This window comes from Monodelphis domestica, chromosome 6 (assembly GCF_027887165.1).
Source record: "Monodelphis domestica isolate mMonDom1 chromosome 6, mMonDom1.pri, whole genome shotgun sequence".
NCBI lineage: Eukaryota > Metazoa > Chordata > Mammalia > Didelphimorphia > Didelphidae > Monodelphis > Monodelphis domestica.
In genome coordinates this window covers 98,625,649-98,637,868 of record NC_077232.1, presented here as the reverse complement: position 1 = coordinate 98,637,868, position 12,220 = coordinate 98,625,649, and the positions used below count along the sequence as shown (strand labels likewise).

General features: G+C 36.3%; 1 pseudogene; it reads right to left on the bottom strand.

The window, feature by feature from the left end:
* Positions 1-10,991: 10,991 nt before the first annotated feature.
* LOC100015616 (E3 ubiquitin-protein ligase RNF138-like) lies at positions 10,992-11,832 on the bottom strand (annotated as a pseudogene).
* Between the last annotated feature and the right edge of the window lie 388 nt (positions 11,833-12,220).

Here is a 12,220-nt window from a genome sequence, read left to right as displayed (position 1 = left end):
TTTGTATATAATGAGATGGGAAAGTAGAAGGGAGAGAATACAGATCTGAAAATAAAATAAAATTTAATTTAACAAAACCTAGTGGGGTAGCTAGGTGACTCAATGTATTGAGAACCTGGCCTGGAGACAGAAGAGCCTGGTTTCAAATTTGACCACAGAGACTTCCTAGTTGTGTTGGGCCTTGGGCAAGTCACTTAACCTCAATTTTTTAGCGCTGTGTTCTATCTTGGAACCAATATCAGTCTCAATTTTCAGGCAGGAAGTAAGGTTTTAAAAAAATTATGATGAATATTTGAATTAGCAAGCAGAATAATTGTGGGTGATGGACGATATCAAAGGAATGACCATGCTTACATCTAAATTTTAGACTGGTGAAAGAGGAAGCTAAGGAAATTGAAGGGATTATGGAACTAGAAAGTTTAGAAGGCTCAAACCCAGCATATCTAAAACCTGATATCTTCTACCCCAAATCCTCTCTTTTACTAAATTCTCCTAGTACTATCAAAGGCACCATCATCCTCCCTGTCTCTCAAGTTAGCAGTCTTGATGTAAGACTTGACTCACTGCACATATCATGGAGTTGTAAAATCTTACTATTCCTTCTTCCATGGCATTTTCAACATCTGACCCCTTCTCTTTACTCACACAATCAGAACTCTGGTAATGTACCATAGCATCTCTGCCAATGCCATTGCAATGGCCTCCTAATTGGTCTCCCTGCCCCACGCCTCACCCTCCTCCATTCCATCTTTCTTATAAATTCCAAAAAGATTTCCTCCAAGCAGAATTTTGCCCTCACCATTCTCCTACTTGATAAACTGCAGTGACTCCCTACTGCTTTGAGGATAAAGCAAGAGCTCTATCTGTCTTCTAAAGCCCTCACAACTTGGCCCAAACTACCTTTCCAGACCTCTTATACTTAGTTTCTCCTCTTCTCACCTCTACAGTTCAACCAAATTGGCTTCATCTGTTTCTCATCCAGCAGTCCAGTCTCCATGTTTATGCATTAGCTGTTCCCTATGCCTGAGATGAACTCCTTTTTTTTCCTTCTCCCACATAAAATCCCTCACTTCCTTCAACTCAGTCCAAGAATCACCCTCTACACAAAGCCTTTCTTGATCCCTGTGTCCTCATCTGCTGGTGTGCTCCCTTCTTAACCACCCTGAATTAGATGAAATGATATTAATTTTCTGTTTATTCTGTACATATGGGTGTTAGTGTTCAGTTGTTTCAGGTGAATCTGATTCTTCTTGACACCAATTGGAATTTTCTTGGTAGATATTGGTGTGGTTTGTCATTTTCTTCTTCAGCTAATTTTATAGATGAGGAAACTGAGGCAAATAGGATTAAGTGACTTGCCCAAAATCACACAACTAATAAATGTCTGAGATCAGATTGCTCTATTGCCCTGTATATATATATATATATATATATATATATATATATATATGGACATTTTGTTTCCCCTATAGACTGTAAGTTCCTTGGGTGGAGAGGTTATTTCCTTTTAACCTTTATGTCATGGCATAGTGGATAGAAAACTGGCCTCAGACTCAGAAACACCTGGGTACTAAATATTTCTACCCTATCTGATATATTCTGGCTGTGTGGTGCTTAGTAAATCAAGGTCAGGAAGAAAAACATTTTTTCAGTGCCAGTTGTATGCCAAGTACTGTACCAAGCACTTTACAAATATTATCTCATTTAATCCTCACAACAAACCTGAAAGAGAGATACTGTTATTCTCCCCATTTTCCCACTAAGAGGTAAGCTGAGTGTGTCACTGAATAGAGCACAGGTCCTAGAGTCCCTGAGTTTGAATCTGGTTTTAGATACCTATTAGTTCTATGACCCTATTCAAGTCACTTAACCTCCACCTGCCTCTGTTTCCCCTACTGTAAAATGGGTATCATAACAGCATCTACCTCCCAGGGTTGTTGTGATGATTAAATGAGATAATATTTGTAAAAAAGTGCTTAGCACATTTCTAGGCACATAGAAGGTACAATATAAGTTCTTATCCCTTTCCCCCATTTCTAATCAATTTACATCTCAGTGCTTCAGGTAATTGTCTATGACTTTTTAGTTGTAGGACAGGTATTAATCTGTATTGGTAGAGAGGGTATTTTCACTGAGAAGTCCCTGTATTGGTGAAATCCTACAAGATCTGGTAAAAATTATCATCATTGCCAGCCCCTAGTACATTGGCAATGCCTAGAGCACATAGTAGGTGCTTAATAAGTGTTTACCGATTGATCTGAGAGTTTCTAAGCAGAGGATTGACCAGGTGAAAACCTGGTCCACGAGGAAGAATATTATTCTGACGAAGATGTAAAGGAGAGATTAGAGGTGAAAGTTGCTTAGAAGGTAGTAAGAAGTGTAAAGTGCCTCTCTTCTTAAACTGAAAAGGCTCTATTAAAGTGGAGTTTGTATAAGGCAGACTGCTCATTTTTACAATTGTATCAAGATTTTCATAAAAGGCCCAGTCATGGCTTCATAGTGTATCAAATGAGATTATAATTGTAAGGGCTTTGCACAATGCCTGGCACATAGTAAGCATTATATACACTTGTCAACATGGAATCTAGAAACCCCTCTGAATGGGGGAACAAACTTTGGGATCTTCAACTTACAATCTAGGCATAAAACTTGAGGTTCATCAGATCTTACTAGGCTATGAGTGTGGGGTTTCTAGATTCCATGTTAGCACACTCAAAGAGACTTTCTTCCTGGGTAGAGAGAGAATGCACCAGGTAGTTGATTTAAGTATTGTTTGCCTTCTGTTTCTGATTTGTAAATCAATCAATTGCCAATCCAGTTAGTAAACCAGACTCTGTGAGTCAGGTTAATATGAATCAATTTCCCCAAAGCATTATCATTGCTGCATAGACTGATACAATCAACCTGCCAAGCCCAGAGCACTGAGGACTAGACCAGACCTGAGGTAGCCCCACTAGGACATTTCAGGTTATGAGAATTATTAGTCTGTTAATACACATACAACCCAAATTAAATTGCTTACTATCACTGCAAAGGGGGAGGGAAGGAAAGGAGGGGACAACTTGGATCTTATAACTTCAGAAAATGTATATGAAAAATTATTACATGTATTTGATAAAGAAAAAATCTTTTAAAAAAGTGTTATTCACATCCTAATGAAAACACCAACAACATGGAAATGGGTTCTGATCAAGGACACATGTAATGCCCAGTGGAATTGCTGTTGGCTCCAAGAGGAGGAGGGAGGAAGGGAAGGGAAAAAACATCAATCATGTAACCATGGGAAAATATTCAAATTTAAATAAATAAATAAATAGAATTAAATTTTTTTAATTTTTAAATAAATTTTTAAGTAAAAAAAGAATTATTGGTCTGAGAAGTCAAATGGCTAAGTTTTGGAACACTGTCATGTAGCTACCACATATACTTCTGATTCTAGGAACTCATTTGCATTCACGTAATTTCTCAGAATTGGATGAGATCTTAGAGGATATCTAATCCAAACCATGCTGAAATATCAGTTCCCTCTACAACATCCTTAAGAAGCTCTCACTTCTGATGAGAGGGAAATATTTTCCAATAAACCCATTTGTGGAGCCATGCATAGATTTCAAGAAACTGTGAACTTGGATAGATAAAAATGACAACGTTATTTTCACTGGCTTCTAAAGGAAATTTAGCATTCCCTTCAATCAGCAAAGAATGCTGTTCTGAGGTTCACGGGCTTTACCAGACCACCAAAGGAGTCTATGACTCCCCAAAAATGTCAGAACCCTGAATAGTGCTTTTTAAACTTCTTATTGCTCAATGATTTTTTAAAAAATTAAAACCCTTACCTTCTGTCTTGGAGTCAATACTGTGTATTGGCTCCAAGGCAGAAGAGTGGTAAGGGCTAGGCAATGGGGGTCAAGTGACTTGCCCAGGGTCACACAGCCCAATGATTTTTTTAAATGTAATTTTATTTTTAAAATGCTCTTCCATGGTTCCATGGTTCTTGTTGTGTCCCTCCCCTCTTCTATCCCCTCCGAGGACTTGACAAGCAATTCCACTGAGTTTTACATGTATTTTTACTCAAAGCCTGTTTCCATAGTATTCATTTTTGTAACAGAGTGATCTTTTTAAAACCAAAAGTCCAAATCATATACCTATATAAGCAAATGATAAATCATATGTTTTCTTAGGCATTTCTCCAACTGTTCTTTCTCTAGATATAGATAGTGTTCTTTCTCATAAATTTCACCAGGATTGTCCTGGATCACCCAATAACTTAAAAAAAAAAAAAACTTTCAATATTTTCTTAATAAGAACACAAATTTCATTTGCTTTTTTTTTTTAAACTGAAAAATTGCTTGGTGAATTTCTTTGATTTCTCTGAGTAGTTTTAATTTAATTGTGCTGCAGCCTCTCTTTAGTAAATTCAGTGTCTAGTCATACAGTTATGTCACCATCTTGTGGTCTCTCAAGATATTGCCACCAATGACTTTTATTTTTTATTTACTTCTTTTAAACCCTTACCTTCAGTCTTGGAGTCAATACTGTGTATTGGCTCCAAGGCAGAAGAGTGGTAAGGGCTCAGCAATGGGGATCAAGTGACTTGCCCAGGGTCACACAGCTGGGAAGTGCCACCAATGACTTTTAAATTCATGTTGTATTTTCACAACCAGAAGAATGAAAAAGATTTTGTTCTAGGAAACAATGCTTGACAAATATTTGTTCTTGTTATTCAGCCATTTCAGTCATGTCTGACTCTTTCAGCCATTTCTGGGTTCTTTTTTTTTGGCAGAGATATTGAAGTGGTTTGCCATTTCCTTTTCCAGCTCATTTTGCAGATGAGGAAACTGAGGTACACAAGTGCCCAGGGTTGCATAATTAATAATCTAAGGCCATATTTGAACTCAGGAAGATAAGTTCTTCCTCACTCCAGGTCCAGCATCTGTCCACTGTGCCACCTGGCTGCAAAATTTAACTTTTATTTATTGTTATAAATTGCATAAAGCATAAAGCCAGAAGTCTCCACTCATTTTTGTGATATTAATTATTTTGAAACCTATGGTCTAGAAAGTAAAATGTCACAGAATTAGGAATGGAAATTGAATATAATAATCTACCATATGGCCATTGGAGTCACATTTTTTCCAGTCAATTCACAAAGTAGGGAGGGAGCAGCATGTTATCTAATATTTGGGGCTTTTCCCAACTTGGAAATGGTTGGGAATCTAGAAGTCAATGGACCCTTCAAGAAAGAATTAGAACAGCGTGTTCTTTTAATACAGGATTATTGATTAAGAGGTGCGAGGGATATTAATGGTCATCTACTCCAATCTCATCCTTTTATAGCTGAAGATAAACCCAAAGAGGTAAAGAAATTTACCCATACTCAGATGGGAGGAGTAAGTGAAGGAGTCCTTATTCCAACCCAGTTCTAATTCCAAGTCCTGCTCTCTTTCTACTCTACCAGACTTAGTCATCTGTAATTTTCTAATGGCCTATTTCACAACAATATGTTGCAAAATTTAAGTAAATTTACTTTTGTACAATTTTGGGCATCTTCTAATATCCATTGATCTTTATCAACAAATTGGATAAAATATGCATTATATTGTATTCCAGGAAAATAAAAATCTTGTGTGCTCCCCCAATTAAGGAAAAGGAGAAAAGTTGGGGTTTTTATGCAAAATTCTCTTTGGAGATATTATGGTCAAAGAGGACTGAAAAGACTCCGAATTTTCTCCCAAATACAAATCTTCTTTGACTTGCCTTAAAAAAATATCTGCAAGAAAAAGATAACTGGTGAATAGGACATAACTCTAGGAATTTAGAGTATAAAACTGTGCACTAACACTTTCCATTTGAGCATTTCTTGGATCAAAGAGTTAATGGTGTATTTCATGTTGGGTGATGGATCTGTCACCCAGGGCCAACTAACTCTTCATCTGTAATTCCTAAAGAACTATTGTCCTTCTGACCATCTAAGAATTTAGGTGGCAAAAATGGGTAGTACTGGACCTGAATTCAAGACTAGCTTCTAACACTGGACAGGTCACTCAACTTCAGGCTGCCTCAGTTTACTCATCTGAATAGTACCTGTAGGGATCTAGGTATGAACAAATTGTGAAAGGGTTAAAAGCTGACGCTAATGAACAAAGTGCTCACATACCAGACTTATAGATATATTTCCTATATTTCTCATGATTGATTTCCTAACCTTTGGATTGTATTGGGACTCAAATCTTGTGGTATTCTAACCCCTCCCCAGGCCTGCAATCCAGCAGACAGGCTCACTATCTCTATAATCTCTTTGTAATGTCAAAGGCTCTAAATTAGCATTTGTATGAGATAGGACCAGTGTGCTGAAGGTGAAATGAACTTCTGGTCTGGGCGTTGGCTACTCCATTGTCTTAGGATCCAGCAATTTTATCTTGTCATTGATTACCTGATATGATGTTCATTTTTCTGCTTTGTCACCTGTTTGATTAACTATACCACAACCCCCATTTCTTGTAACCTCGACAAAATCTTGTCTTTCTGGGTGTTAAAAAGCTCTATGGACATCAGGGCTGGATAGAACAGGCTTGATGTTATGTCAAACACTCCAGTGTCTCTGTGTCTATTTTCACTATCTATGCCCTTTCTCCCTTAAGCTCTAACCCTTCTACCCATATTCCCTCAGTCCCTAGCTTCCCTTTTAGGTGGTCTACCCAGGAAGGATAGCCAGTGGACAGCTATAGTACCTATCTCCCAAGGTGGTTGTGAGAATCAAATGAGATATTTGTAAAGCACTTTGTAAACCTTAAATCATTATATAAATGCTAACTATTATTATTAATTTGGGGTTCGGGTAACAAGAATATATAGAAAGACATTAGAAATGGCTTTTATTGTTGTTCCATGATTTAAATCATATCTGACTCTTGGTGACACCATTTGGAGTTTTCTTGGCAAAGGTACTAGAATGGTTTGCCATTTCCTTCTCCAGCTTATTTTACAGAAGAGGAAAATGAGGCAAACAATATTAATCAACTTGCTCAGGGTCACACAGCTAGTAAGCTTTGGGGAGATCATTATTCAGCCCCAAGAATCTCTAAGTGGTAAGTAGCTAATTAGGAGATGGTCCATCAAACTCTCTGCTCTTTCCTACACTGATAGATGATGGTTTGGCAAAGAGACAGGAAAACAATCATTGTAAAACATTCCTGTTAGACAGATTTTGTGAAGGGAGCATATTCCTTGGGATTCCTAAAACCAAAGGAAATGTAAAAACCTGGAGTCTGAAGGATGCCTATGATGCAAGACTCTGCATCTAATATACAGGCATTGATTGGAGCCTTTCTAATCTAGGGTCCTGATAAGGAATTAATACATTATGTAAAATAAATTCTCCTCTTTAGAGTTCCTTTAGATTTCTCTACCTACATGCTCTCTCTTGTTTCTGGTTATTTCACAGTTTCCTTTCCTTTTTCTTCTCTTGCTTCAGTCCTTCTTTGAACTCTATCCCACCATCATACCACTGGTACTAGGTATTCTCAGGAAAGATAGTGGGATCCCCAGTTAGAAAAACTAAGGACTTCATTTTGGTTAATAGAAGGTCACCCCAGGCGTTTCCTCCCAGATTCAGAAAAACTTTTATGGATATAGTCTCTAAGGGAGACCATGTGGTATAGACAAATAAATGGTGAAGCCAAAGTCAGTGAAATGAAACTCCTCCCCATTGTCTGATATGATCTCAAATAATTTAAACTCTCCAAGGATCCTTTTATTCATTCATAAAATCAGGGGTGAAAATGGCTGTCTTGTCTCCCTCATAGGCTCGTTCACATGTTACTCCCCGTCTCAAAGAGTATCAGATTCAAATTTTCTTATATTGAGAGCTTATAAGGAGAATTTGAGATACATTTAAAGCCTAAATGTTTTAGTCACAGAATATCAGAATTTTATAATCTGGGACCTCTGTGGCCTGAACCAGTCTGTACCCACCAAAAGAGCCATTTTCCCCCTTCCCATGAGAGGCTGGCAGGTGGCACATTTGATAGAGCTCTGGCCCTGGACCCAGGAAGGCTTGAGTTCAAATAAAGCTTCAGATCCTTACTTTGTGACCTTGGGCCTCACTTAACCTCTGATTGCCTCATTTTCTTCAATTATAAATTAGGGATAATAATAGCACCTACCACCTAGGGTTGTTGTAGGATCAAATGAAATATTATTTGTAAAGTGCTTTGCAGTCATGCAAAACATATTATTTCCATACTAATCATTTGTGAAAGAAAATATGGACCAGAGAAAATAAACAGACACACACACATACAGAGTAAAAAAAAATTGCTTTGTTCTGCATTCAGACTCTAGAAGTTCTTTTTCTGGAGGTGGATAGCATTTTTCATCTTTTAGATGAATTCTTTTAGAATTATCTTGGATTATTGTATTGCTGAGAAAAGTTAAATCATTCATGGTTCATCATAATATAATATTGCTATTTCTATGTACAATATTCTCCTGGTTCTGCTTACTTCACTTTGCTTCAGTTCATGGAAGTCTTTCCAGGCTTTTTTAAAAGCATTTTGCTAATCATGTCTTATAACACAATAGTATTCCATAACAATCATTTACTACAATCATTTCTCAATTGATGGGTCATTCCCTTAATTTCCAATTCTTTGCCATCCCAAAAAGAGCTGCTATAAATATTTTTGTACACATTAAGTCATTTTCTGAACTGTTAGAGTAAGATGGATGCAGATCAAAGCATACTATCTTTCACATCAGTGTTTTATGGTTTTATTTTTGGGATTTTGGTTTTGCATGAGTATGCTTTTATAACAACGACCAATAATGAGATGTGTTTTTCATGATAAGAAAAAATAAATTAAATTTTTTAAAGAAGCATAAATAAATATAAATAAAAATAAGGATCTCAAAGGACCAAGTTAAAAACATTGTTTAAATAAAACATGAAAGTCATTTTCCTTTTTAAAAAGATCTCTTTGGAAGAAGGAGACCCATTTGGGTGGGCCTCAGCTAAAATGCCTCTGGTGTAGGTAGAGAAAAAGAGTCAAATGCAAAAGATGTAATGGAGGTACAACTGGTCAAAGTTGGCAACTGACTAGATATGGGAAGTTAGTGAGAATAATGGCTTGAGGATGATTCTTGTTAGTCAAAATGAGAAAAATAAAAGTTCCAAGCACAATTAAAAAAAAAAAAAAGATCTCTTTGGGATACAGATCTAATAGTGGTATTGCTGCCTCTAAGGGTGTGCACAGTTTTATGGTCCTTTGGGCATGTTTCCTAATTGATCTCCAGAATGGTTCACAACTCTCTACTCACACATCCTGTCCAACATTTGCCATTTTTTTTCAGTCATGTTAAACTAATCTGTTAAGAGTAAAGTGGTAGCACAGAGTTTTTTAAATCCACATTTCCCTAATCAATAATGATTAGAGCATTTTTAAATACAACTTTACAGCTAACTTTGATTTTTTTTTTTTTTACAAAATAGCATTTCCAAAATTAACATCTTTATTAAATCAGTTAAGAAATGTTCACTGTAGAAAAGTTAACTTTGAGGGTTTTAACAAAACCAAAATAGACTTTTTTTTACACAATATGTATATTAGCAGCAAACTACTTTTGAGGTTTCCATTTTCTGCTGTTTTTAAGATAGCGTAAACAGTATACATTAGCATGGAATGTCTTGAGTCCACTCTTTATCCTAATTTTGTAATTTTAGGCCTTCCAGTGCAAGATAATTTATGATGCATGTGCTAGCTCTCAAGTCTCACTAATGAAAACAAAATAATGCACAAAGTAAGGAATCCTGTCACTACAAAGTCCTGAGGCAGACTTTCTGGCTTAAGAATTTGTTCTCATTACTTTAGTCTCACCTCCTTATGACATAAACCATGAGTGCTATACTTGCATGTAAACTCACCCCCTTCCTCCCCTAACCACCCCACAAAAAAAAGTATTAGCAGCCAACTGGACACCCTGGCATTTGGTTTCTGAGTGGGTTTTTAGAAAATCTGATGACTATACAATATTTAACTAGTCCAATAAAAAACCTTTGACCTCCATATTGCTTTTCCATTTTTTTTCATATCTAGCAGATAACAGTGCATGTATATCAGCTGCAAAAGTGCCAAAAATATATAGCATACACCTTAGCTTTTATGAAAAAGAAAATTTCTTATATACATAGAAGAGGATATACCTCATTTAAATACCTGTTTATCAGCATGTAATACCACCAACTCAAAAAATGTTCCATTAAACTCACTGCTGTCATAACTACTTAGAATCACTACTATTAACATTCTGGGATCAAGGGTTGCTCAAGTAACTGTTTCTTCAGTGTTAATGGTCACTGACAGTCAAAGATTAGGACATCCCACTTTTAACTGTCTTCCACAGAAATAAAACTTAATTTTCCTTTGATAATAGCATATAATTTCTTCCCAATGACAAAAAGGAAGTCACACAGTTATGCACTACTCCACATTTTTAACATAAGGAAACAGAATGGTAACATTCACTTTCCTTCTTTTAAGTGTTAATATTACTAAAGTAATTTCACTACTCTTCAAAATACTAAAATCTATAAATATAATTTTAAGATTAATTTTTCAGTTACAAATCGCACCAAAAGATGACTTTCCATTTAATCTCAACATTTCCATTTTGATAGTAGTAATAACTGGCTCAGATTTATATGGGTTTAATCCATTCTTTTAAAAAATTTTGCTACTATTGTTTACTGCACAATGAATAAAATGGGAAAATTATATCAAATTAAAAATTGAGAAATGAGAAATTCAAGGAAGCTTAACATAGAAAAGAATAAGGTACAATATCTACATCAGCAGATTCCATTTTTTTTTAACCATCACCACAGGGAAGTTCCTTTCTAGGCTCTTTAAGTAATACTATCACCTCCATTTCTCAAGGATGAAAAGACAATGTTTGTAAAGATCTACCCTTGTTTAAAAATAAAAACAAATGAGTAGACTGAATTCCTTTTTATTAATATACACATCAGGTTACTGAAACGTGAATTCATTTCCCTCAAAGATGGCACTTGCAGACAGAAGATGCAGATGACTACAAACTTCAGAAGTTTACTTGATAAGATTCTTCAACAGCAGTTTGATACTGTATTTCCTCATCTAACTGAAGATTCACAAATTCTCCATAATCAAACTGATGTCTTTGATTTAGATGACTAACAAAATTTCTAGTAATCTGGCTAGGATCTCCCCATGGAAGAGACACACAAATAGGACACGTCACAGGGACTATCTGAAAGAGGTGACTATTATTACAATGATCCAGTAAATGTCTTGTAAAGTTTGCTTTTTGACACAAGGGACACTTAAATGTGGGATGCCCAGTAGAACTTGCATCTCCTTGATAGGTCTCTGAGTTGTCAGATGTAGATGTCTTGCTCCTATTACTATTCCCTACTGAATCTTGAGAGATCTGAAAGTTTGGAATGATGGAGGATACACCATACTCATCTTGATACTTCTTACAAGATTTATAATGATGTCTCATGCGATAAAATTTGGTCTGTTTTGCACAGCATCTTCAGCTACCAGAAAACTTCCTCATGACATTTTCAATGTCTAAGGCCCATTCTGGACATGCTCGCTCTCTTCTAGTTACATTTCCTCGACAGAGGGGACAGTGTATTCCACTTTCTCTCATAGCAATCAGGAAACATTTTCTATAAAAAACGTGCTGACAGGCCACGGTCCACATCGGGGTCTTGAACACCTCCTGACAGACCGGGCAGTAGAAGTCGTCTTCAGTGTAGGATGTAGCAGTGAAGAGCATCTCAGCCATGGTGCAAGGCTGGCAGGAGGCTACAATGGTGGTGGCGACGGTCCAGGCCTGGCTCAACTTTGATTTCTTAATCAGAAAACTGCCTATTCATATCCTTTGACCATTTGTTATTTGGGGAATGGCTTGTATTCTTATACATTTGACAGATATATTTGACTTCTCTGTTGGTATATTTGAGAAATGAGGCATTTTTTTTAGAAAAACTTGCAGTAAAATTATCTCCCCAGTTTTCTGCTTTCATTCTAATTGTGACTGCCTTGGTTTTCTTTGTACAAAACCTTTTTCATCTTATGTTCCATAAGTCACACATCCATTTTGACTTTATCTTGATATATTATGTGAGATATTGGTCTATAGCTAGTTTTTGCCAAACTATTTTTCAGTTTTC